General features: G+C 37.2%; 1 long non-coding RNA gene across 2 annotated transcripts in view; it reads right to left on the bottom strand.

The window, feature by feature from the left end:
* The window catches only part of LOC132541434 (uncharacterized), a 403,780-nt gene that overhangs the window by 279,549 nt on the left and 98,495 nt on the right, over positions 1-25,736 (bottom strand). For both annotated transcript variants that reach the window (XR_009552638.1, XR_009552639.1), the window contains exon 2: positions 6,717-6,891. This is a non-coding gene — a long non-coding RNA (uncharacterized LOC132541434). The remainder of the gene's footprint in view (positions 1-6,716; positions 6,892-25,736) is intronic.

Genomic DNA, 25,736 nt, shown 5'->3' with positions numbered 1-25,736 from the left:
TGGGTAAAATTCTAACGTGTAGATTGGAATTTGCAAAGGAAAGAAAGGAATAAGAACTTTCATTATATTACAAGCTAGCCAGGCAACAACAATTACTGAGTTTATTACTATAACTAATCTCATGGTTATGTATAGTAGAATGAGAATTTTCGTCTTTTCACACAGTGTACTTCTAAATGGCAGTGAAAGCAGATAGACCTTCACTATGATCCCTCTTCACTGAGAGAAATACACTTTTGCATAGTACTGTCCCATCTGATGGGATTATATGGATTAAACTGCTACCCAAATGCATCCCTTTTTATTGTTAAAACTAGAGTCAGGCTTTCCCTCAAGAGATTTCCTTTTTAAAGATTTTAATCAAAGCATTTGTATTTACTACTGTGTATCATTTAAAAGCACTGTCCTAGAGGTGTTTATGCATTTTCCAAAGTTTTATGATGCTTTTGGATTTGCTATTCTTCAAGTAAATAGGAAATTTGCATAACATTTATAATTATGCAACTATGACATTTAAAAAGATAAAAAAGACTTTCTGTATGAGGTTCCTGAAAATGCATTAGTCAAATGTACAAATGTGCTTGATCTTACATTTTACTATTATAAAGTTACTGATAGAAAGTTCCTTTGTCCACTTTTAAATTATAGTTTCACCGCTTACTCCTTTACTAGTTCAGTCCATTGGATTTCCAGATTCTCAGTCTTATGATTTATGGAGAAAAATATTCAATCATTTATTTAATTATAGCATCCATTAGAATTCCATGTGGGGAAGTGGCTACATTAGTATAGGGAATTGGGCCAAAAATTACCAGGATCTCATTTAAAAAGGAATGATCAAAGTATACATTCTATTTTAACTTGAAAATGTTTAGATGTGTTACCATAGATTAGAAACTAGGTATGAATGCATCAGCCTCAAAAGTTAGAAATTTTGATTTGGAATTCTATACAAATTCATTCTTTCAATCTGAAAATAGACAGGTATTTTATGAGATGTTTATTTCCCTATTTGCTCAATTCCAAGATTTATAGGAGTTCAAATTTGAAACACAGGAAAAATGCCACTACAGAAACAGTAGGGGGTTTTCTTCAAAATTTTTTATTTTAATTGTTTCCAGGCTCAAAGGCACAATATCAGATGGAAGTCACATTTTAAAAAGCGCTTCAAAATTAGTTACCCTTTTAAATATTTCAAAACAAAAATTTATTTTTCAGTTTGATTTTAGAAGAGAAGACCTTCTGGTTCATTCTACTCTGATGAGCTCTACCACACTTAGTGGGTAACTACTACTCAACACTTTTTTTTTTTTTATAAACAGGTAAAATTGATTCCACTTATTAAGTGGAATTTTTAGGTCAATGGTTAGAACACTTTATGATGCTGAATGTTTCACAATTCTATTCTTGTGAGATATTTCCAGGTGAGCTTTAAAAAATGGTCTTTTAAAGATAAAAGTAAAGAGGTATTGTCACGCAAAAAAATGACTGAATAGTGTCATACTTGATTAAAGGTGACTGTTAGTATTAATATTAACTGGTATCCTAATGTCATCTAGGATATGTACCACTTATCTAAAATAAATCATGAAGCCGCACTAACAATTTTTAAATCAGAAAAAGATAACATATAAAATGTTCTTAAAGAAATGATTCAACAAGTGATGGAACAAGAAAAATCACATCTGAACTCAAAATCTAAACTAATAAGGCAATATTTCTGTGGGGAAATGATAGACTCTAATATATGTAGAGGTTAATTACAGATTTCCTATCTACATTGACTTTATTTTATTTTTAAAATTTTAAATTATCTTTATTTATTTAATTTCTTTATTGGGGGATTAATGGTTTAAAGTTGACAGCAAAACACAATAGTTTGTACATGTATAACATTTCCCAGTTTTACACATAACAATTCAACCCCCACTAGGTCTTCCTCTACCTTCATGTTAAAGGACCTGAACACTGGCCCCTCTCCAACCCCAGAGTCTTTTACTTTGGTGCAATACACCAACTGTAGTCCAAGTTCTGCTTGATATTTTCCCTTCTGATCTTGTTTCTCAACTTTTGTCTATGAGTGAAATCATCCCATATTCATCCTTCTGTTTCTGACTTATCCCACTTAAGATGGTTTCTTCAAGCTCCACCCAAGATGGAATAAAGAAGGTGAATTCACTATTTTTAATAGCTGAGTAGTATTCCATTGTGTATATAGACCACAACTTGCTCAGCTACTCATCTGTTGTTGGACACCTGGGTTGCTTCCAGATTTTGTCTATTACAAATTGTGCAGCTACAAACATAGGTATGCACAGATCTTTTTGGATGGATGCTTAGTTCCTTATTTGGTTCATTTATTTAGGATATATCCCCAGGAGAGGAATTGCAGGGTCATAGGGTAGGTCCACTTCTAGCATTCTGAGAGTTCTCCAGACTACTCTGCACAGACATTCCCATTGACATTCCCACTAGCAGTGCAGGAGGATTTCTTTGTCTCCATAACCTTTCTAGCATTTGTTGCTGCTACCTTTTCTGATGTATGACATTCTCACAGGAGTGAAGTCTACACTGACTTTAAATAGTGTCAAGGTTTTCAGAACTTCTGATGTTAAGTTATATGACTTAAGGATTTGCAGAGAAATAATTCATTCAAAAAGGTTGAAGTAAGGCATTACTGTTATAAGAAGGAAAACAGATCTCACTTATTTTACATATTCTTTTCTAATATCTAAAGTAAAATTATATCAGGACCTATTAAGTATTTGGTGTGTGTGGGAGGGAGGATTACAAAAAAAGCATTCAAGAAAAACACCCAGTGGAAAGTTCTAAAAATTTTTTTTCAAAATGATAGTCAAAATAAATAATTGAATATACGCATTCCTTTTTATAAGATTATTTCTTGGAAGGACTTTGTGCATAATGGACTTTTGTTTCTGAGGTCCTAAGGTCCCAGTTTCATACTTTAGTACTACCCTATTCAGAGATAAGCTGTGCTCTGGTTAAAAATAATATACACACAAAACAAAAAAGGCAACAAAAGGGAAAATAAATAAATAAATAGAGTCCTAGTATATAGAATAAACCAGCTGATGAGAGATTTTATCCATATATTAATAACTGTATTGTAAATTATTACATCCCAATAAACTTATTAATAATAATAATATACACATGCATATGTATGTGTTTATTTTTGAGAGATAGATGGAGACTAGAGCACCTCTTGGTCAAATGCTGTGTTAGAATTAAAATATGGGTCACATGAATGCTAATAAGACACTGTAATACCTACTAAGTTGGACCCCAGACTGGAAAAAAAAATCAATGAATTTTCATCATATTAAGTGATTAAACTAGATCAAATAAAGTGTTTTTCTGGGGCTGAGGGAAGATAGCATAATGGTTATGCAAACAGACTCTCATGCCTGAGGTTCCAAAGTCCCAGGTTCAATCCCCCACACCACCATAAGCCAGAGCTGAACAGTGCACTGGTTAAAAAAAAAAAAAGAAAGAAAATAAAGTGTTTTTCTTCTTAAAATATGAATTATAAAACATTTAGGGATTCGGTCGGTTTAAGCGGATTAAGCGCATATGGCGCAAAGCGTGGACTGGCTTAAGGATCCCGGTTCAAGCCCCTGGCTTCCCACCTGCAGGGGAGTCGCTTCACAAGGTGAAGCAGGTCTGCAGGTGTCTTTCTCTCCCCCTCTCTGTCTTCCCCTCCTCTCTCCATTTCTCTCTGTTCTACTCAATAACAACGGCATCAATAGTAACTGCAACAATAAAAAACAAGGGCAACAAAAGGGAATAAATAAATATTAAATAAAACATTTATTTAATTTTACTGTCACTTGTGTTATTGCTGAGTCTCAGTACCCTCACTACAAAACCACTGTTCCCTTTCCCCCCCTTTTTCTTTTTACTTGGTGGGACAAAGAGATACAGAGGGAGAGACAGAGAGACACCTGCAGACCTGCTTCACTGCTTGTAAAGCTTCCCCCCTGTAGGTATGGATCAGGAGTTTGAACTCTAGTCCTTGTGCATAATAATGTGTGCACTCAATATCACTGCCCAGCCCATAAAACAATTTTAGTACTTCTCATTTTTCAGTTTTGCCTGGGGGGTGGGGTGGTGGGTAATCCCACAGTACTTATTACAGGCTGCAACAGTTTCTAGTATAATTATAAAGTATAATTTCAAATATTTCAAACTGCATTTCAGAGAGAGAGAGAGAGAGATGTTTGATGTACCTACAATAAAGCATGTTATGAAAAGGAAAATCTCTTTAATTCTTAATGCAGTGATTCTTAATGCATGGTCTGAGGACCACTTGTCTGAGAATCACCTGGGAAACATGTTAGCAATATTACCAATTCCTGGGCTCCATGCCAGATCTCCTGAGCCTGATTCCAGCCTGATTTAGAACCTGTTTTACCACATATGTAGTCAAAGATGCTTCTTAAGTATGGGCAATCTTCAAAATCACTGTCACAAGATAAATCTTTAGTCTGCTTTGTCATTGAGGATCACTGGCCAAATCACAGCAAACCAGTGGGATTAGGCTAATCATGAAGCATGTAAAATGAGAAGTTGAAATCTTTTCTTTTCTTTCTTCCCCCCGCCCCTTTTTTTTTACTCAGACCACTGCTCAGCCCTGGCATATAGTGGTGTGGGGGATTGAACTTGAGACTTTGGAGCCTCAGGCATGAGAGCCTCATTGTATAACCATTGTGCTATATCTCCCCTGCCCTTAAAATCTTTTCTGTTGCACTTTCACATTTGGGCCAGTATCTCACTCAACCAAGGTAAGCTAATGAATGGATAGGTCGAATTTTATCTACTACAAAAAAAAAAAAAAAAAAAGGCAAGCATCATTTGGATAGCAAATATACATGTTACAATAGGATGACTGGGAATTATCAAAGGAAACTTGTTATTTTTACTTACTACATGTATGTACTAATATTTGGAACACAGAATACAAATTACAGAGCAGGTAAGATGTGGAAGACAAGTGTCCAGAATTAAGCATAATCATAAACTCTAGCAAATTACCGATAATATAAAAGATAAGTATGTTGAATTTCCCACTCATTAGTTTTTTTACTTTAAATTGTTTTAAGAGCAGAAAGGCTTACTAGTATATAGAGGGATAAGGACAGATATAGGTTTATAACATGTGTTGTATTTTATTGATAATTAGTAGTGCCTCAGGAATTATACTTTTCTTACTTCTGGAGATCTCATAATTCAACAGGGTAAATATGTACTTGATAGTACATGGTCAACGACTAACTTCAAGGACACTGCTTCTGCTGGCATTTTAGTGCTACCCCAGAAGAAAACAACCTCCTTTATATTATAAATGGCTACCGACTGAAATCAGATGATCTGAATATGTCACCTTCACTGGGAGTATCTCTTGGAAGCAAAAGGCACTATCATTTACATCTAATTCTCTCAAGTGTTTACAGACCATCATTAAGAGCAACAGGAATATTTCTCTTTCCTCTTGCCCTATCTTTGTTGGGAATACTTCCTTCCCCACTATTGTTACAATGGGTGCGTCTACATCCTATTTCGTTTGTAATGATCTGTTTAACCTCTTTAATAGTTTTGTATACTTAATTAATGGACTAGTTTGTAACTACTACGACCATGATTGCATAATTTTAATAAAGGGATTATCTAAACACACACACACACACACACTATTGTTTCTTAATTAAGAGTGTGATGGGTGGCTGAAGGTATTTGGCAATAATTGAAATCAGCAAGTCATTAAAAAATTCTTGCATTACTACTAATTTGTTTGTAATAGCCTTCTAATTGCAGCAAATACACAAAGACAAATGGGGGGTGGACTATGTGTAGAAAGTATCAGTCTTGTCTTTTTTGATTCAGGCAATTATAAATTTGGCTGTGGTACAATAAGATTAAGATCGAAAGCTATATCCCATGCCTCTGGCTGACAAATTTCTAATGTAGAGGTGCCTTTTGTAAAAGGTGGTCTTCCTTTATAAAATGTTTCTTTTCAGTAAGTAGCTTTGTATAGTCTAGGAGCAACCAGAGGGATGCAGGTGTCTTATGAATGACCCGATGGGAAATGGAAGATGATCAAACTTCCTCTTAGACACTGTGAGTCAAACAGGAATGACAAAAGATTTTCCTTTGAAATGATAAGGAAAGTGAAACTGAATTTTAAAATGTCTTGTATACAAATTACAATACTGCCTTATATAAGCCACTTTCTTAAAAGACATGGAGCCTGTTTGCAAGAGCTCTTGCCATCACCCAAATACAGCCAGTCTGTTATTGGATTCAGCAGCTGTTTAACAGTGCCAGAAACACTTACGAACGTCCAAACTGTTTCCTTCAAGCAAAATAATATCCTCTGAAGAGCACACTAGGAATTTATTCACCACCTACTCAGAGGGAAGAGTGCCACCTATTGAATCCTGGTGTGGGTATTCCCAGCACCTGCAAAGGTTTCTTCCCAGCCTCCTCACCCCCTAAGCCCCTCCCTATTCACCAGCATACCCTGCTTCCCCTCAGGAGTCGGACAGAATAATACTTAGAGGTGGTCTGAAGTTCACGTGTAAGTGTGCTCATATCATGCTCTATAATTTAAAGAAAACACATGAATTTTAATCAGTTTTCAAAACAACCAGGCCTCTCTTCTCATTTACTAGAATGGAAAAACTCACTTTTATTACCTTAAAGATGCCAAACAGTGTCATTTTATTACTGTGGGAAGCTGGAAGTCATTTCCGAATTCTCTTGGCAAGGGTGCTATGTAGAGCATCCAATTCAATCCTTTAAGTGTCTTCTGATAACCACCACACAAACTGTGATTTACTGTCTTCAGGAGTTGAAGGGACCTTTTCTACCCTGAAACCAAAGAAAGGAAGGTAAAGTATGTTTAAGCAGCATTCCGTTAGACTTGGCAAGACTACAAGATAGCTCAGAGGAATCCAGATATTAACATTTTCCAACATAAAATAATTTTTAATTTAATTTAAAAAGTTTATTCTGGTGACCTGTAAACACTATGGTGACTTTTTTATATTGCCTTATCACGTCACGCCCCTTCCACACCAACTTCTTAGGCTCTGAAACTATGGGACTCTGTTTTCTTCACCTTCTTATTTGCATCTTAAATAGGTTTTGTACTCAACTGCGTGAACAAAGTGTCATAGTTCTCTTGTTTCTTGTAGATCTGGGGCCTCACATGAAAGATTTTACAGTTCTAGGCCTTTCTTTTTTTTTTTTTTCACTCAGTAGGTAGGCACACATACATGCAGATAGATGATGGATGGATAGATAGACAGACAGACAGACAGACCGATAGGCAGCACAGCACAGCACAGCACAGCACTGGAGCTTTCCTCAGTGACATAGCTCCTTTCATATTATCCTGGGATTCAAACCTTGCCACCACATAACAAAGCAGGTGCCCTAACTGGTGAGCTATTTCTCCAGCCCATGTGTAAATTTAAAACATTTACATGTACAGAGAGACTGAAATACTTGAGATTGCAAACAAGCAAAAACAGCAAAACAACATAAGTAAACAAGCTGTCTAAGACTTTGCAAGAAGTGATTATGATTGGGAGGGAACAGAACTTCAGTGGTGCGTGTAGTTTGGAAATTTATTCTGTAATCTTACAATCTTATAAACTACTGCTAATCACAAAAAATTAATATATATGTACATACATGCATATATATTTACATATATTTAAGTAAATTCTCAACTATATTATATTATATTTATAATATAAGTTCACATATTCATAACTTCCCAAAATGTAGCAGTGCCTTAATTTTCTAAGTATTTGATCTATTGGAAAAAGTTAAAACCAGAACCCAAACTTTTGCATATTTTCTAATTTACATAACCAGAAAGTAGAAACTTCTGCCACCCTCCTAGTCTTTTAGTACTGACCAACAGCAATTTGAATCGATGTGTTCTTCAGCTGACTCAAATCTTTGGTAGCTTAACATACTTAAGTTTGGGAACAACTATTGGTACTAATTAAAACATATTCACACGTATGTTCTTTCTGCCTCCGGTATATTCTTTGGAGGTTGTGACTGGTTAGTTTGTGGCATCACAGGTAGTAGGACACTTGAGGCAAAAATACAATAAGAGAAATACAAAATATTTAACCATGTGTCAGAAAATGTACTAGTCAGCAGTCTCTGACAAATAGGAGACTCTTAAGTATCCAGCGAATTAATAAAAGGGTAAATTATACCACTGTGAAAAATAGTTTACCATTTCAAAAATGAGAAGCTGTCTTGATAATGCAAAATAAGATGTAACAAACTCTATTTTCTGCCAAAAATAAGGAAGCTTTGATCAGATAGAATGACGATCTTTACTTGTTTTTATGGTTTTATGCTTTGACGAGGAATTGTCCAATGCACCTTTCAAAGCAGAGCCTAATTTTTCTCTGGTTATAAACAATCCCACATCTTACATAAAGAAATGTCTCTTCTATAATTACATTCTTAACAGAGCAATATCTGCATAAACAGTGTCATAAAGACATTTACAATGGTAGCCTGCAGTTTTCATATATTTTCACAGGTGAAATTAATACTTTTTAAAAAACAATACTGTGGTTATTAATGAGGAAAACACTTTTTTTCTTTCTCTGACAGATAGGTAAATATAATCTGACACTTGGAGTATTGTAATATAAAATATTAGAAGTCGTTGGTGGTCTGTTCTTTGTTAAGATCAGGATGATAGATCTGTTTTGAAGTTGAAGATTCACACTTGGCAGTGAATTTAGAATGTCGTGCTGCTTTCATTGCTCAATATACTAAAGTTAACAAAGGCTAAGTCTTTAAGTACCACTTTCTAGGCCAATGGTTGAGGGAAGTAGAGGTCTTCAGCCAGAGAATCAGAGAGCACAATGCTATTTCTTTCTTCTAGAAATATCTAAGGAACTAAGTGTCTAACTTAAGAAGAGTGGGGTTAAGCTCATAGGCTTTGAGATAGAGGTAACACAAAGGAAAAGAAAAAATTCAAGAGAAAACTTATTACTAGCTTGTTATTATTGAATATTACAGGGAAACAATAAAAGAAAATGGCATTCAAAGATAAGGTATTGTTAGGTCAAAACTTGTTCTCGTTGAAATATGTCAAAAAACTGTCCACTCAAAAAAGGCAACACATTAGACTAACTAAAGATTTTATATGCATGTGTCACTTATTCTTTTGTATTTCTACGTGTGCATTCACACTTAATCCTTTATCCAATCATCTGTCTGTCCTAAAAGTATATTTACACACTATTTTATTCTTTCCTCCATTCATAAATTAACTCTGTTTTAAGTGCCAGCTACATCATTATTTGTGATAGAAAGACATACCCCTACCCCACACCGTCAACACACACACACACACACACACACACACACACACACACACACGACATTACATTCCAGCTGGAAAGAAAGTATCTATTATCATTTAGTATGGTAGAGTATCATTTGGTATATTAAGAGATTGCTTTAGCACCACTCCATGATTATAGACAGGCTGGTCTATAATAATGATTTAAATCAAACTGGTGAATCTGGGAAGTCTAATATTAGGGCTGAATTTTTACTTTTTTGTTTTTTAATTAATTAATTTTATTTTTTTTATTTATAAAAAAGGAAACATTGACTAAACTATAGGATAAGAGAGGTACAACTCCACACAATTTCCACCACCAGAACTCTGTATCCCATCTCCTCCCTTGATAGTTCCTTAGGAGTATGGACCCAGGGTTATTGTGGGATGCAGAAGGTCTGGCTTCTGTAATTGCTTCCCCGCTGAACATGACAGGTCAATCCACACTCCCAGCCTGTCTCTTTCCCTAGTCGGGAAGGGCTCTGGGGTAGCGGAGCTCCAGGACACATTGGTGGGGTTGTTTGTCCAGGGAATTTTGAAAGAAGAATTAATTTGAGGTCTGGGTGGTGGAGCATCTGGTAGAATGTATATGTTACAGTGACCAAGGACATGGATTGAAGTCCCTAGTCCCTACTTGTGCATGGGGTGGGGGGTACTTCACTAGCAGTAAGATGGGTTGGCAAGTGTCTCTCTCTCCCCTTCTCTCAATTTCTGTCATATTAAATAAATTATCAGTTTGATGGTAAAGAGGAAAAGTTGTTGGGAAATTGTGCAGATGTGGTTGAACATTGGCAGGGCCCACAAACCACCATATTTCCATGCAAGTATTATTATTTACATACCAATCTTCTGCTTTGTCTTAGAAATGACTAAAGGTCTCCCCACCACGTTATCCCCTCAGGGTATTGTAATTCCAGCCAGTTAACAACCATCGCAACAGTTGCTAATGATGCTTCCACCTTCCCGGCATGCCTTTTGTCTCTCTCCCTACCCCCTTTCCTAGCCATTTCCATTTCCGACTTTCCACTTTTGGTTTTTATCTCATAAAACCTCCTTGTGCTCCTGGCTTCACTGTCTTTTCTCTCCCTCGTCCCGACCTGGAGAAGGGCTGGTGTGCAGAGAGGGAGTCAGCCATTGCGGTTTGGTGCCATGTGGCCTAACCTGTTGTGCTCACGGCCAACTCTAGGAGTCCCGCATCAATAAAGAATTGTATTACCACACTGCCACGAGTTCCTGGATCCTCTCTCCACCTGCAATGCTAGCCAGGCAAAAAGTAATTTTAATAAAAAGATATGCTCTTTGCAAAATATGTCTTTGACTATAAATATGTATCTTTCACACACAGAGTGGTATACTCCTTCAATGAACAATGACCTGGAGAGCAATAGACCTTAGTGGTTTTATGTACTGGCTCTAGAACAATCTCTATATATAAATCTTTGCTTACCTATTCCTCTGTTTAAAAGGCTTTTAGAGTTATTGTTACTAAGGAGAAACATGCAGAGAGGGAAAGACCAGAGCATGGGGTATGTGTGTGTGTGTGTGTGTGTGTGTGGGGGGGGGGTACTTTGCCTTCTGTTGCCAAAGATTAAATCTGGAACTTCTGTGTCTTCAGGAAAGCAAACCTTGTGCTTTAACATAGTGAGCTACTTTTCTAGCAGGCCTCTTTTTCTAAATGATATCTAGTAGGAAATAATTCACCATTTCTCTAAAATAATCTTTTCTTTATTTTGAAGATAAAAAAAATCTTATATTGCCATCATTAGTTTGTATAAGAAAAATATGTATATCTGGCATGAAATGTATCTCAGCTTATAGCAATTAAAATAATGTTTCTATTGTTAAAATGTTCTTATTAATAACAATTGGAAGTATTATAGTCATTTGTGGTGACGCATAACGATGACCATGGATGGAAGTCCCAGCACAGTGTTGACGTCAGCCTTGGTGACAGAGTGTGCAGTGGTCTGCACAGGCACATGGGGGATTATGAGCAGATCCAGGCTGTGCTGGTGTACAAAGATAAGTACAGCTAGCTGGAACGCTCTCTCTTTGGCTGCGGTTTCTTCTCCTGGTGAGAGGCATCTTGGCAGAGACGTGCCAGGTTGACCTGCCATGGCTACTTCTCCTGGGAACTGAACATGAGTGACTTTGCTAGCTGGTAAACTTTTAGACCCCTCTATAACCATGAGCAACCTTTACCAGAGCAGATAATTGTTTATCTTATGGGACTAAACTTTTGACAACTATACTCAGATTTTTATGGACCTAGCGTACTCTTAATCCTTGATGAGAAGTGTTTATTTGCCTTTTACCTGTTCACCCTCATAAACCTTGTACTGTTTAAACCAGTTCCCAGCTCCCCACTGTGAATCCTTTTATGTGCTGCAGCAGCCTCCACTCCCAACCCCTTTCTTAAGTTAAATAACAACAAATGGCACCTCAGTGTGTTGCAGTTTTTTGTCCCACCCTTATTTTAGTTGTTTGACTTTAATTTTGCTCTACCCATTTTTTTTTCTATGTGGTTTAACTTTATCTCCCACGTGTTGAGTTACTATGTATGGTCCACTTTGATTTTTTCCAGCTTTGGTTCCCAAAAAATGTTTCAAAATTTTAACCTCACCCCCATGTGGCTCCGAATTTAATCTGCTCCAACATGTTTCTATGGTTACCCACTCCTTTTTTGTTGTTGTTAGGTTGTCTGCTCAAGGCAGTTGTTTTTTTCCTTGACTTTTATTTACCACACATGTTAAACTTTTTCTTTTTACACCCATGCCCTTTTTTTTAAAGGGTTTCTTTTAATTTTATTATTATTTTTTAAATTTTTATCTGTTGGATAGAGACAGTCAGAGACAGGGAAGGGGGTGATAGAGAGGGAGAGAGACAGAGAGACACCTGCAGCACTGCTTCACCACTTGTGAAGCTTTCTCCATGCAGGTGGGGACCAGGGGTTTGAACCTGGGTCCTTGCACACTGTAACATGTGCACTCAACCAGGTGCTCCACCACCTGGCCCCATCCCCATGCCCTTTACCACTTTACTTTAAGCTCATTAGGGACCCAACAAATATATGCTAATTCTTGGTAAGTGACCGACAATTAATTTAAAACGTTCTTTTACTCTCACCCTTTCTAAACTGCCACAATGGGTATATTACATTCTAAAGAAGACAGTTTTCATCTCAGACAGTTGAAAGAAACTTTAAAGATATGTAAAATTCAGTGTTCCAGCCGAGAATTAAGAAAGTTGTTAAATGTTATAGAGGTGGTCTCTGCACCTCTTCCCAAGAATACAGTTATATCAGTTGACATATGGACACAAATTGGAGATTATTTATTTAAAAATATTGGTATAGTCACAGCAAAACAACTTTGGACTTATCAGCTCTGCCTTTCTGCTCTAAATCAATGATAGGCTTCTTTGGAGGACTATTCCCTAAAGCTTCCTCCTACTTCCAATTCCACTTTTCTTTCCTCCTCCTCTTCTCAGATGCAAACTGGTTCTGTCATGCCTGAAACCCAGACATTCTCATATTTTTCTACTGAGCCTAAACCAGCAACCTGTCTTTATATAGACCTTATCTATAATGTCTTGCTATTCCAAACACCACCCCACCACCACAATCTTTGATCCATGGAAATCCTTTCCTTAGCCCAGATCCTCCTGTTTCCTCCATGCAGCCTCTAGAGCCTCCACCTCCACCCCCTGTGGTGTCCCCACTTCCACCCCCCCTTCATGTGTGGTCACCACTCCCACTTCCACACACACTTCAACAGTCTACCCCTGTGACTCCACACCATTTAACCCATTCTTACAACTACCACCTCTTCATACTGTGCCAGGTGACTCACTCAACCCCTTCCTAACTCCTCATCTTCCTTTTCCTTCAACCACAATAGACCCAGATTTGTCCACTACCAGTGATAAAAACAGAAAAATTCCTATTGAGCGAGGCCTTACATTTGATGCCTTTCCCATGCTCCCTACAGGAGAAGGAACTGAGATGGAATATAATGTTTGGCCATATCAGGTTCCCAGAGCTATCTCACCCAGTCAGTTAGTGGGTGAGGGTGCCCTTACTCCTCCCAGTGAACATAAGAGCATTAGAAAAAATGACAGGCACCTTGCTTTGCAATCAGCAGTCAGAATAAGTGATCAGCACTGACCTAGCACTCATGTAGAGTCTTTCATCTCTGTTATTCAGCAAGCCACAGAACCCTACAGAGAATTTGTGGACAGGTTACAAGAAGCTATCAGTAGACAAGGAGACAGTAAAGAAGCAGCCAGAATTTTAATTAAACAACTAGCCTTTGGAAATGCAAAGCAAGATAGTAAAGGAATTCTTGGGTCACTTAAGTATCTAGATTTAAGTATTTCTCAGATGATAAAAGCATGTACTGAGGTATAGACTCAAACCCATAAAGTACATGTTATGGCTGCATTTAATCAGGCCACATATGTGGCGGGCTCAGTACAGCCCATGCAAAACAAGGTTTGTTTTAAATGTAATAATGAGGGCCATTTACAAAAGAATTGTAAAATAAATCTCAAATGGTTTGACTATAAGGTATCTAGAGATGACAGACATTCAAAACCTCCCTTAACCAAATGCCTACTCTATAAAAGAGGCTTTCACTGGGCAATCCACTGTCCATCCAGAACTTATGCAGGAGATAATTCTCTGCCAGATAATAATAAACAGGGCCCTGGCTCTCCAGCCCGCATATCTATGAGGACTATTGGATGACTCTGAAGGATAGCCACTTACGACACTCATGAATCTTAATAGATTGCTTAACTGTATAACTTATGTCTTTAACCTTCGAGTCTCTCTATGGAGAAATGATTTATTTGAAGATGAGGTATGCATGCATGTATTGACACAAGTTTATCCTAAAGCCATTGTTGATAGTGGTATGCTGTTATACACACTTGTATCTTTTAACCATAAGTGAAAGAATAGAAACTGTATCCACCAGTTTTTTGGTGTCCTTTCCCCATAACTTTTACTGTTATTTTGCTACTGTGCTCTACTTAACCTCTCTAGTTCAAGTCCCAAAAAGCCAGCAGACATATGTTTAAAGTCATTGATCATCAAGGGAATGCAAATAAAAAACAACAATAAGATGACACTTTACAACTGTGAGAACATCATTCAGAAAAGACAGAAACACCAACTGTTGGAGAGGATGGGAGGGCAGGGGGTCTCTTTTACATTGCTGGTAAGAATGTGAGTTGGACCAATCCTTATAGAAAACAGTGTGGAGATTCATCAGAATTCTAGAAATGGGCCTACCTTATGATCTAGCAATTCCTCCCAGGGTTTTAGCCAGAGAAAACAAAAACACCTATTTGAAAACACCTATGCACGCCAATGCTCAGAGCAGTACATTTTGTTAACAGCCTAAATTTCAAAGCAAACCAGATGCCCAAGTACAGATGAATGGCTAAGGAAGCATGTTCCATATGCACAATGGAGCATTAGGCAGTTGTGTAAAAATGATGAGGTCTGGGGGCCAGACGGTGATACACAGGGTTAAGCACACATAATAAGAAACATCAAGACCTGTGCAAGGAACCTGGGTTCGAGCCCCCAGCTCCTCACCTGTGGGGGGTGGGAGCTCATGTCACAAGCAATGAAGCAGATCTGTGAGTGTCTTCTCTCACCCTCCCTATTTTCCCCTCCCCTCTCAATCTCTCTGTCCTATCCAAAAAATTTAAGAAAAAAAAAAAAAGGCCACAGGAGCAGTGGATTTGTAGTGCAGGCACCAAACCCCAGTGATAGCCCTAAAAGGTAAAAACTAAAATAACAAAATAAAAAATATAGATGAGGTCATATTTTTGGGTAATATCATCATTAAAATTTAAAGGTATCATGTTGAGTGAGGCAAGCTAGAAAGAGAAAGACCAATACCAAATAGTCGCACTTACAGGTGGAACTTACTGACAAAGAATGGTAGGGTGAGACTTGGGTTGGGGGCGGCATATTGCACCAAAGCAATGGTTTTTGGGAAAAGACTGAAAGGGACAGGATGAAGGGACATTGGGTCATGTTGTATCTTCTAGACACCTATCAACGGGAGATGAGAGATTATGTCTATGTGTTAAAGACTATACTATAGGCTGCCTCAATTTGAAAGAACTATTCTACTTTAAAATTGTGTGTATGAATGAATCCATAAACAGAGCAGTCATTCATCTATTTGTAGCAGCCAAAAAAAAAAAAAAAAGACTATACTGTAAATCATTAACACCCCCAATTAAAAAAGAACCTAGGGGGAAAAAAAGTAAAGAGGATGTCTGAGATTGTCTTCTTCTTCTAGCGTTTGCCTCTGAGATTGTAAAAGCCAAGATTCACTGCATTCAGAAGCCAAAGATATCCTGCTTCCCCTAAAACTTAAGACCACTTGGTGCAACATGCAGAATCCATTGGTGCTTCCATTTAGATGCTCTGAGTTCAAAGTTTGTCTCTGACACCTTCCTACACTGAGTTTTTAGGCAAGCTGCCTAATACCTGTGCCTTAGTTTCTAATTACACAAAAGATACCAATAACAGCAAAAATCTCTTTTGCCAGGTGTCTGGGAGGATAGATGGAATGACATGTATAAATTAAATTGACATCACCCAAAGATTTGTTTCGTCATACAGGAAATGTTTCCAAAATCTTAGAAAATATGTAAGATCTAATCTAAGTATTATGAAAAATTTCTTACTCAAAATACTTCCTATCATTTCTGTGATCACATATAAATATCTTCATCTGCTTTTGCTAACTCTGGAAAACACTCTTGAATGTTATTGCTGACTTTGATAGGCTGCCTTTGCATCTTTACCAGAACTTGCTCTGGGTTGCAGCTATTCATAGAATGTCCTTGGATAATGTGATAGGTTGAATTCAAATGACTCTTCCACTCATTTTGGAGGCAGTACTAATGGCAACTAAAATGATCATCTGGAGAAGGAACTAAGCATGGACATTTTCTAATAAAATCTCTTTATTTTTTTAGTCCTTAATCTAACCCCAAAGAAGGTAAATATGCTATTTCAATAATAATAATAAAAAACTGTTAAGTATGCTTAATTTCTGTATAATTTCTGGGGAGTCTGGCAGTAGCGCAGGGGGTTAAGCGCACGTGGTGCAAAGCGCAATGACCAGAGTAAAGATCCTGGTTGGAGCCCAGGCTCCCCACCTGCAGGGGAGTCGCTTTACAAGCAGTGAAGCAGGTCTGCAGGTGTCTTTCTCTCTCCCTCTTTGTCTTCCCCATCTCTCTTCATTTCTCTCTGTCCTATCCAAAAACAACAATAAAACAACAAAGGCAACAAAAGAGAATAAATAAATATATAAAAAAAACTAAAAAACTAAAACAGAAAAACCCAAATTTCTGGTATATATATAACAAATGATTTAAAGTGTTTTACTCTCACATAGAACACAAACACAACATAGCTTTAAGAAATATCTAAATTTTAGGAGAATAGATATTACACTTGATCTATCTTAGAGTTCTTTTTTAAATTTAAAATATCATTTTATGGCTAAGAATCCAGCCTACTCAAGCAATATATACAGATAGATTGTAAATATATCTAGCATACCATACTAATATTATTAAGATTAGTATATTAATATAATTAATATCATTAAATTATTAATATTATTAAAATCTTTGGTCTCTCAGCCACTGATTTGTGGAATGTAGAAAGCTGAAACACATGAATAAGTAGTCAAACTAAACTGCCTCTAAGACTTTAGGAGAACAATGGTGGTTAGAGGCAGTGGGGGTGGAGGGTATGGAAGGACAGAATTTTGGTGGTGAGTGTAATGTAAAACTATAGCCCTATTATTTTGTAGTCTTGTGAATCATTATCAAATCCCTACTCAAACAACAACAACAACAACAACAATAATAAAGCACTTTTGTCTTTAAAACAACTTTGCTCTGCCCCCTCCCTGTCACGAATTATCAGTACTTAACACTATTATAGTTCAGACTAGGACTCCTTAGTTTGCCTGGAGGAGGGTGGAAGTTCCAGTCTGGCATAGCTTCTATTTTATGAATTTTTTTTTTCTTGCTTGAAACCTGATTTCTTCTGGGTCTGACCTAATTCCTTTGATGCTTGAGGCTTGGAGGACTGTGCTAATCTGCATCATGGATGTCTGGGAGAGAAGTGAGACAATTGAAAGCAAAAGTAAAGGAAGATAAAAAGGACACCCCAGCTAGAGTTCTCTTCAAAATCAAAATGAACATTTTTGAAAGCAGGATATCTTTATTCTACCCTATGATTTAAAAAGAAGCCTAAATTTGATGCAGGCTCAAATGTGAGTCCCCTTCCTATGCTTTACTTAAAAAAAAACCAATAACATGTAATAGAGCATTTTATATCTAAGATGAAAAGGAGATGGTGGAATGCTAAACTGATAGATGAGTACAATTCAACGGTAAAATAAAACCTGGTGAAAAAAAAGAAAATGATTCATGAAAGAAGTCATGGTCTAGAAGTGATAATGAAAGAAGTGTACACATTGTTTTGCGTGTACAGATCACGCGGCAGTCTAAGCTCTGTTACTAAGCTTTGGAACGTGCTGATATCCAAGTGCTTTTTAGATCCGTCCTCTAACTCATTGTTCCTCTGGGTCTGTTCCCAGTTTCTTTTCCACTTTGAAAACCAGGTTCTTCTTACTGCTCAAATATGCATTCAACATCTTTTAGTCATTAATAAACCCAAGACAGAGGGTAAAAGGGCAGATTTTCAGAGTGCCTCTGCTCACTTGATTTTGGAATACTACAAATTCTGGAGAAGTAGGAAGATGACGTTTATCCTTTGTCAGTAACAAATACCAGTGTGATCCAAAGCTTAGTCTGAACATTCAAAATGAAGCATACATTTCTTTCATTATCTTTGAAAAATTACGAGTGATTTTCTTTACATGGGGGAGGGAATTAATTTGTGATTTGATTAATTACAAATCTGAAAGTTATTGGTACATGTGCTACCATCAGAAAAAATGTACTTTATCTAAAGCAAGAAAATAATAAGTAACACTGTTTTTTTCAACATAGTAGCAAGTCCTGATACAGGGATATTTTCACTTCACAGATGTTTAAAGTCACTTGGCGTTCAGCCTTCAAATTTGTTATTTAGTTGGCATTCGAATTCATGTTTTATTGCCTTGTGACCATCTAATGTTCCGTAAATAGCAATGATCCTCTGAATTTACTAGCTATAGCCTTTGCTTAACCTACACAGCTTCTGTCTCAGGATATATATGTAGATTGAAAATATGGGTATTGGTCAGTCTAAAATAATGTCTTCATCAGTTATTTCAAGATCCTAGTCAATATAAACATGTGTATCTTTGTTGCCTTCCATGAGGTGATAGATGTCTTCCTTATATCAATTTTTATTTTTACTTGTATTTGAGTAGTGGGTATACCTGTGTACAGGAGAATGATTTTATTCAGGGGTTGAAGAAATAACAAAGAAAAAAATTTGTGATGCAGATGATTTGAAACCTGGAAAACTAACTGTAGTGAATAAAGAATAGAGCTTTAGAGAATGTTAATTTAAGGTATGGTTGTGTGTGTGTGTGTGTGTGTGTGTGTGTGTGTGTGTGCCCTACTGCTGTCTTTCAACATAAACCCATGGAATCAGTACTTTTTTACATTGATGAAATGTTTTCTTTTTCCACTTTAATCAGAAATAGTTCCTAACAACTTGAGATGCCATTGGAAATAATAGCTACATAAGTTTCTACTGCACTCAAAGAAAAAGAGAGTTGTATAGTGGGGTAATATATTGCTACCTTATTCCATGGACTTCTTCCATATAAATTAATGGAAACAGAAGCAGAAGACCTAGTTGTATTGTAGAACACTCAACCATGTATGATAGCTTTCCTTAGGCCAAATTATCTAACACAATATCATATTTAGTAGTTTGTATTGCTCAATTTTGAAATGCAAAGTAGTTTGAGCAATGGGAAGGTAAGGGATTAATTTGCTTTTGTTAAATTGTACACCATTAAGGTGGTTGTATTTTATGTACAGGTGGAGAATTTTTAGCAGCAGATATACTGAACTGGCATCTTTAGGTTTTCTTTCTTAAAGAGCAAGTTAAAAAACCTGCATAAGGACCAGATTTCCAATTTTAAGCTATTTGTTGAACTTAGATTTTGGCTTAATGATATAATTCATGAGAGCCATAAACCAATACTAGTTGTAACACATACACACACACACACACACACACACACACACACACACACTTCCTTAGACATAAAGCTTTTTATTATCAAATACAGTAATGGAATTATTTATTTCTATTTTAACTAACATACTTTTTATATCATATTTGATATATGATACCACCTACTATACTGAAGTAAAAACATTTAAAATGAGCCTTGGCATCAGAACACATCTGAAAGAGAGTGCTTATTTTCACAAAAAAGAAAAATTATGACACATATCTACTAGACTGGTTTTCTTTAAGACTTACTCTGTGAAAATTCCCTTTAGGTAATTTTATTTTCAGAAAATTCTGATGAGCAGTGTGTGGTGCTGAATTCCTCAAGAAAGCTACATCGAATGCTTATAGTGATTACAACAATTACAAACACAATAGTTATACATCACCCCAAATGAGATTTCCTGATAAAAGGGAGATTGGGTCTCTTCCTTTTTTCCCCTGTGTATGTCTTATCTAAAAACCTCATTGTCTATTGAAGTTAAAAAAATAAAATAAAATAAAGCAAAGAAAGTGATTCTGTAGTACAATCTATAGTGAAACAAACCCCAAACACCCACATTTAAACTTGAATTCTATATTTCTCACACGATCTTGCAGCTTATTCTTTCTCTAATTTTGCTAACATCTCACAGATATAAAACTGTGCACCCCCTAATCCTCTGGCTCCTTCCCCTCCCTTCTTTATTCCTTCCCGCTGTTTCATTACATTTTCTTATGTGCATACCATAAAGTCCTCTTGGACACATAATAAGATTTGTGCCAGACTATGTTTCTTGGCTTTAATGGTTAGTTAGCTTTCCAGAATACACATGCTGCTTTATACATGCTTTTATTACTGACATCACGAGAATGCATCTCTCCTATGTTTACAATTGGGTGTTCACCCTTAAATAAAAGCAATGAGATCAGGTTGTTTAAGAGAACCTTTGAAAAGCAGAATAAAAACAGCTGTTACCTGCTTGAACCATTTCATTTTCTTTCATGATCTGAATGATAATGATGTATAGCAGTGGGCAGTCTATAGCTCTCATTATACACCACACATCAGAGCCTCTTTCAGGTTGGAATTGGGTCTCTGTCCCAGAGATCCAACAGGATCATTTCAATCTCACTTCTAACAGGTGTTGGTGTTTGAGGGAGGGGTGAGAGGAGACTAAAACACCTTGCTTGTTGTCCACTGACCTTAGGATTTAGAAAGCTGGTTTTAATTGGCAACGTGGGTTTGAAAGTCAAACCAGGTCCTTGTTGAAATCTCTCTCACCAGGAGCAGATTACAAATATTCCCACATGTCAAACAAATGAACAATAGGGTGGTCCTTATTAATCAGAGCTCTCCTAAACCAAGTACAGATGATAGCAATGAGTTTTCCTTCCATGTTGAGTCCTTAAAACCAGAGGAAATAGGGGCCAGGCAGTGGCTCACCTGTTTAAGTGCTCACATTACAGTGTCCAAGGACTGGGGTTCAAGCCCCTGGTCCCCACCTGCAGGGGAAAAGGGCTGCAGGTGTCTTTCTGTCTCTTTCCTTCTCTGTCTCCCCCTCCTCTCTCGGTTTCTGGCCATCTGTAGCCAATAAAAAATTTAAAAAAAAGAAAGAAAAAAAAACAGAGGAAATATACCTCACAGATATGTACAAGCATCTCACAGAAATGCATATTTCTTCAAGTGACATCAGACAAGGAGTAAAGAACTCAAACCAAATGTAACCCAAACAAAACAAAGTAAAACCATAGTAAGTAAATTATTAAAAAAACAGAAAGCCAGGGCAGACTCAACTAGTCTTATTCAACTCAACTTCACTAATCACCCACCAGATGCAGAGCAGCAAGTCGAGCTCAAGCTCTCTTCACCCAACTCTTTGTTCATCTTTGTAGGCCAAACAGGAGTCTGGGCATATCTGAGCAGCACTGAGACCTGACACAAGTCATTTTGTGCTCAACTACTAAATCTGAGTTTGAACTGAATGTCTGAAGAACGCTAAAGAGTATAGCACTCTTCCAGGATAAAAATCTCTCCTTAAGATCCAAAAGGCTAACAAACATATGAAAAACTGCTCTGATTGTCAGAGAAATGCAAATTAAGACAACACTAAGATACCACCTCACTCCTGTGGAATGGCATACATCAAAAAGGACAGCAGCAACAAATGCTGGAGAGGATGTGGGGACAGAGGAACCCTTTTACATTGCTGGTGGGAATGTAAATTGGTCCAGCCTCTGTGGAGAGCAGTCTGGAATACTCTCAGAAGGCTAGACATGGACCTTCTATATGATCCAGTAATTCCTCTCCTGGGCTTATACCCCAAGGACTCCATAACACCCAACCCAAAAGAGGTGTGTACTCCTATGTTCATAGCAGCACAATTCATAATAGCTAAAACCTGGAAGCAACCCAGGTGCCCAACAACAGATGAGTGGCTGAGAAAGCTGTGGTATATATACACAATGGAATACTATGCAGCTATCAAGAACAATGAACCCACCTTCTCTGACCCATCTTGGACGGAGCTAGAAGGAATTATGTTAAGTGAGCTAAGTCAGAAAGATAAAGATGAGTATGGGATGATCCCACTCATCAACAGAAGTTGATTAAGAAGATCTGAAAGGGAAACTAAAAGCAGGACCTGATCAAATTGTAAGTAGGGCACCAAAGTAAAAACCCAGTGGTGAGGGGTAGGCATGTAGCTTCCTGGGCCAGTGGGGGGTGGGAGTGGGCGGGAGGGGATGGGTCACAGTCCTTTGGTGGAGGGAATGGTGTTTATGTGCACTCCTAGGAAAATGTAGACATATAAATCAGTAGTTAATTAATATGAGAGGGGGAAAATCAATTGTATGTCTCAAAGTTTCTCAAAACACAAACGGAATCCTTTTAATATATAGGCTGTGTATTTGATACGCGGACTCTCTCAAAAGCCTAGACCAAGTAGATTAGAAGCATCCAATAGCACAGCTATATACAAGATACTGGATACTGTACAGCAAACCCTAACAAAAGGACTTTTCAAAGTTAACCCAATTAACAAATAATGTGATGATAACATTAACTATCGATTGTCTTTTTGAACCCTAAGACAGCAGGAACCTCACATCTCCACTATAGAGCCCCTACTTCCCCCAGTCCTGGAACCCTTGGATAGGGCCCACTTTCCCGTATGCCTCTCCCAATCCAAACCAAATAATATTGCATCCGCCGATCACAACCTAACCAACGCAACGATTGCCACCTCAACATGCTTCACCTCAGACTGTGTCCAGAGACTTCAGGTGTGGAATGACAACCCTTCAGCTTCATTACTCGGGTGAGACCTTTCCTTTTATAGTACACTCTAATTTCATCTCAGGTAGTTCACTTTCTAACAAAGTCCCAAACCCTAGATATACACCAGTTTCTGTGAGAGAGAGCTTATGTGCACATGTATCCATAAACTACTGCAAAATATATACCTGAAAGCAGGACTACACTAGAGTTTGCAGTGAGTACCTCCCTAACACTTCCTCTCCACTATTCCAAGCTTGGGATCCATGATTGCTCAACAAATTGTTTGGCTTCATATGTTAACTCTCTTTTCAATCACCAGGTTCCAGATGCCACCAGGATGCTGGCTAGGCTTCCCTGGATTGAAGACCCCACCAATGTGTCCTGGAGCTCAGCTTCCTCAGAGACACACCTTACTAGGGAAAGAGAGAGGCAGACTGGGAGTATGGAGCGACCAGTCAAAGCCCATGTTCAGCGGGGAAGCAATTACAGAAGCCAGACCTTCTACCTTCTGCAACCCTCAACGACCCTGGGTCCATGCTCCCAGAGGGCTAGAGAATGGGAAAGCTATCATGGGAGGGGGTGGGCTATGGAGATTGGGTGGTGGGAATTGTGTGGAGTTATACCCCTCCTACCTTATGTTTTTGTTCATTAATCCTTTCTTAAATAAAAAATTAAAAAAAAAATACTGTGTTCTCAATGATCCAAACTGGAAGGTTGATTGAGCTTATTTCCATTCAACACTCCCTCATCATAAGCTGTTTCTGAAGATTCTGTGGTATTTGCTTAGAGACTGACAAGCTTAAATTGGTTTTAACCTCTAGAGTCCTCTTTTCATATTGCAGATGTTGCTGATTGGGGAGCAGAGCTCTGCTTTCCCTAAAGTTAGTGATTTCCAGGCTCTGGTGGCATCTACTACAGAGAGTCTAACTCCTCTCAGACAACAATGTCATTTATTATTTTTAATTAACAGAAAAATATCAATAGAAATCCTTAAAAATGTATTGTATTCAAAACTTGGAGCAGGAAAGTCAGAGAGGCAAATCTATTTAAAGAACAGCCCAGAGGCTGGACTCATATGCTATGTTTCTCTGACCTGAGTTGTATTACCTAAGCTTCTCTGGTAGCAGAAAACTGGGTTGGGGAATCTCCTGGGAAAAAGACTCCCTGGGACTTACTGTATGGCCAGGTGTTACTATTTAGGAAGAGAACATTTCAGAAGTTTTAGCAAAATCGGTTCCAGGTCTTTGCTCAAGATTGGTGCTGTTGTGGTGCTTTTCAGGGTGAATAGTAATAGTAATAATAAGAAGAATTAAAAATAAAAGCCTGTTAGGTGTCACTCAGTTCAACCATATCTCAAAACAGTGTTAAACCTAAACTGTATTTGAAAGGGAAAATTCTACTGTGAAGTCCTTAACACAGGCCTTCGATTTCCACTGATGAAATTCCATAATGTAAAAGGTATCAGAGATGATTTCTTTCTTTAGCCTAAATCTTTTCTAGTGCAACAGTGAATAAATGTCTTCTTCTTCTTCTGTTCACAGTAGGAGAACAATAGTCATAATTGTTTAATGTATGGGTAAAGATTTTTTAAAGAGTCATATCAAACTTTTTCAAGATAATTACAGTGGAGAATGGGAATTTTTGTACTAATAGATTAAATATGTGTCTGAAGCCTCAGATTAATTATAATCTTTTTAAGAAGACTAAAATCTTATAACTTTTCATAAGAAGATGAAATTTTATTGGATTTTAGAAAATGAAATAAAGATAGAAGAACAATTCCCTTAAATGCTACATTAATGGTTCCAACAATGAAATTTTTTTTGAGAGGAAAAATAGTCTACTGATTTTTCAATTTATATTATTATTTTGAGAATATGAAATATTTCCTTTAAGGTATAAAATACTATATTTCAGTATCTCAAATAATTCTTTACATCTGTGGGAATAGATTTGAGGCTAGGCCTTCATGTGAAAATAGATCATGCACTTTCAAATTAACACAGGATCATTGGAAATGCCAAAAAAAAAAAATGACTTCAGTCTCTCAATATTCTTGTGACATTGTAAAGATGAGAACTTTTTAGTGAATAATTTGAGCATATTTCCCCTCACAAGCTGACCATTCCTCACAAAATACTTACAAATGCTTTAGGTTTGTTACTAAAATCCAGTGTAGTCTGTGTAATTGGTAGTATAAAGTAGCATAGTTATTTCTGTGTTGAAAAGGTAAAAAATGACAATTTCAAGTATTGAAATCTTGGGACTGTGGAGGGCTGTTTCAAAATTGTCTTAGAAACATGACTTTTATTTTTACTTATTTTAGTTTTATTTTTACTAATTATTATTATTATTAATATATTTATTTATTTATTTATTTCCCTTTTGTTGCCCTTATTAACATTGTTGTCGTTATTGATGTCATTGTTGTTGGGTAGGAAAGAGAGAAATGGGGAGAGGAAGGGAAGACAGAGAATGTTAATACTGCTTCATTAGAGATGTTGAAGACTGCCTGTATTCACGAACCCCTAGCGCCTGTAATTCACAAAGCTGCCAAAGCCTTAGATAAGCATAAAGCCCATCTTTGTGTGCTTGCATCCAACTGAATCGAACCAGTGATTGTCAACTTGGAAAAGGCTGTCTGTGTGCTGAACACCAAGTCAATCTAATTAAGTGTGATACAATAAACTATGAGTTAGGTCAGCATCTGGAAGACTGACTAAGGGGGTAAACCTCCGAAAGTTGTTGGTTGCATTTGTGTGGTAGTTAAGGACTATGACAAAGAATCTGTGGCCAAAGATATCATTGAACAAAAC

This window comes from Erinaceus europaeus, chromosome 11 (genome assembly GCF_950295315.1).
Source record: "Erinaceus europaeus chromosome 11, mEriEur2.1, whole genome shotgun sequence".
Taxonomy (NCBI): domain Eukaryota; kingdom Metazoa; phylum Chordata; class Mammalia; order Eulipotyphla; family Erinaceidae; genus Erinaceus; species Erinaceus europaeus.
This window is presented reverse-complemented; position numbering and strand designations above follow the sequence as displayed.